Genomic DNA, 3223 nt, shown 5'->3' on the forward strand with positions numbered 1-3223 from the left:
ATTTGACTACTATACACCTATACAAGGATTTTTACAATTTATTATTGATACTACTGTAAGATTTTCAATGGAACCAAAATTCATTCAAATAAATTGTTTGAAAAATAACAAAAAATTAAATTAAAAATTAGTGAGAAAATTTTTTTCTGCCTTATTGTTGTTGTTTCTATTTATCAATTGTACTTTGTTAAAATAAAATAATGTTTTGAGAATACCGCAAGATTTATCAATAGTTTATTGTTTGAATAAATTTACTATACAAAATACAAATTTTTCAAATTTATTACCTTAATATAATTTCCCTTAATATAATTTCAGGCTCATTTAGGATTCCTCAAATATCACGGACCCGTTTTTTTGCTTACATAGTTTAGTTCTCACTTAGGACTGTCTGTATATGGCAATTAAAGTATTTAAACAAATAAAATTGAGAGCTGCTCAAATATCGGGGACTAGAAGTCATACGATTTTTCCTTTTGCCCTTTTTTGGTAATATGTAGTGTTGTGTGTAGAGGTTATGTTCTAAAAAATAAATTGAAACAATAAAAAAAACTTCCATTGTCATATTCGAAATGAGCACAAATATTACAACTGAAAATCTGTCCACTTCGCGGACCAACTCTTGTAGCGCCCTTCGGGCGCGGCTTGCTTTACTCGCAAGTTTGAGCGCGCCTGGGGCGCGCGACTGTTTGTTCTCGCGCTCCACGCTTGATAATATATTTATCACGCGCTTCGCGCTCGATAATGTATTACAACATGCTACGCGCTCGGTCTTTGTTCCCCCCACATTTATGCGCAGGCCTTTAAAAATTAAAGGTCAACAACTCCAATTTGGTGATTTTTAATTCTCTTTTGTTAAAGCTCTTTCGGCTTTAACTAACACATTCTCATTACTTATCTCGTGCTTCGCACTCGATTTTTTTGAAAAATGTGAACATTTCTACAATATCTTTAACGCTATTATATCAAATGTATATTATATTTATTTCTGCACCTCGGGCTGGTACTGTTTATTCAAATATTTCAAAATAATGTATAAATTTTATTGATCATGTTTACTTTAATATGTTCTCCTTATTTTGCACTAATTTTTATTCTCAACGACCATTAAAAGTCTATCAGTATTGCAACTTGTGTCGTTTTTCCATATATATTTTTTTATTTTCAATGTTATTTGTTAAGATTCTAACTAAAAATACGCGGCCTAGTATAAAGTGGCTCGAAGAAAAATTGTAGATATAATTTAGGCGAAATTTTATTAGTTAAAATGTTATTGTAGTTTCTGCTATTATCACTTTGTAGATATTTGTTGATTGCACAATTTTTGGCCGAACAAATTTAGCCCCTTTAATCTTTTCATAGCTTGTTTCGTTTGTCTAAAAATGTAATTTTTCTATTTTTAATGCTGTTTTTTACGAATAAAACAAAAACTAGGCGTCCTATCAAAAAGTGAATAATTACCAATTTATAGATCTTTTTTAGGTGCATTATTTTCATTCGTTCATCTTTTGTCATATCTTGTATAGTTTGACCGCAAATGGAATTTTTTATTTTTCATTATTTGTTGTGCCGTCAAAATTAGAATTTTCAATTCTTCGAAAAAATTAAAAAGTTTTAATGATAATCGTGTAAGACCTTTAAAAAGTAAGTTTTTTTTATCGAAAAAAGGAATTATGAGAAAATGTTCATCTTCTCCAGTACTACGAATAACCATACAGAGAATTCTTGAATTTTGAAAAAAGTGGTCTCAAAAATATTTAAAATGCGCTAACTTTTTGAATTTTTATCTAAAATGGCTATCAAACTTGACCTTCAATTTAATGCAACAAAACAATTTAACAAAGGCCAATCGAATCTGCTACTTCTTTCGAAAGTTATAGAATTAACAATCTAAAATACCTTACGGTTCACGATATTTGAGGAGCCCTAAATTAGCCTAAAATTATATTAGTGTAATAAGTTTGTCAAATTAATGTTTTGTAAATTTGTTTGAACAATAATATACACTAAATCCAGATTCGATTGCATTTGGTTGAAAAATTAATATTTTTTATCAAAAGTTCTAATACTTTGTAAAAATGATTTTTTTTAGCTGAACGTTTATCTCTTTGGCTGAAAATTGAACTATTTTAGTGTAAATTCGTTAGAAGTTCAACTCTTTGGTTGAAAATGTATTCTTTTTCGTTCAAAATGCCATTGTTTGGTTAAAATATAAACCGTTACATGCTTCGTTAAAAATGCATTTCTTTGTTGTTGAAAACTCAATTATTTCGTAGAAAATTTAACTTTTTTTTGTAGATATTTCGTAATTTTGCGTTTACAGTTAAAGAATTTGGTTGACAATTCGTCTTTTTGACAGAACATTAATCTCCTTGGAGGTAAATTAATCGTTTTTGCTGTTTAACTCAAAATGGAATAATTAAGTTTTCGGATAAAAATTCTGATGAAATAATAATTTTGAACAAAAAAAAAAAAGAATAATTCTCAACAAAATTGATCAGTTTAAAAAAAAAGACGAATTTTCGACCAAGAAGTTGTAATTGTTCTATAAAAAACTAAGAATTTCCAACTTATCCAATTAAATTAAAGTTTTAACTAAAAATCTCGACCATGTCGCTGATGTCAATGTTGTTAATAAAAATCACGCTACACCAATTTTTTATGCAAAGAATGAGTTGATTCTTGAACTGCTGAAAGAGAGATAGTTGAGTCATCTGGTCGAAAAAATAAAGCGAAGATGGTAATTTCTGGGGCCGACATTTTTTTCCTCTGAAGTACTTCATTTAGGGGTGAATAATATGGGGCCAGGTTCTGTGAACAGGATTTCGTCCCGGAACAAGGAAATTTAGTTGGGAAATGGTGCATAATTAGGGCCTTTCAAAAACCCCGATTTTTTCTAATTTTGTAAAAAAATCACATTTTTGTTTGTTTCTTTGTATACCTGTAATTAAAAAAACACTGTCCTAACTAAAATAGATCGCGAGTTACCACCTGCCAAAGGTGACCATTTCGACCATGCCCAGAGTTCAGTTTTTTGTAAATAGCTCGTTTCGGGGTTGTCACAGAAGGAAGTTCCTAGAGATTGAATACAAGAGGACTTAATTCTGCGCAAGATAAAAAAAATAAAATGTTCATACTCCCAATTGGTCCCGAGTAATGAGCTTCCAAATATGTCTATTTTTTTGGCCTTTTTTCATCAAAATCCGAAAGTCGGGTCGGTATA

Source organism: Belonocnema kinseyi, chromosome 1, assembly GCF_010883055.1.
Source record: "Belonocnema kinseyi isolate 2016_QV_RU_SX_M_011 chromosome 1, B_treatae_v1, whole genome shotgun sequence".
Lineage (NCBI taxonomy): Eukaryota > Metazoa > Arthropoda > Insecta > Hymenoptera > Cynipidae > Belonocnema > Belonocnema kinseyi.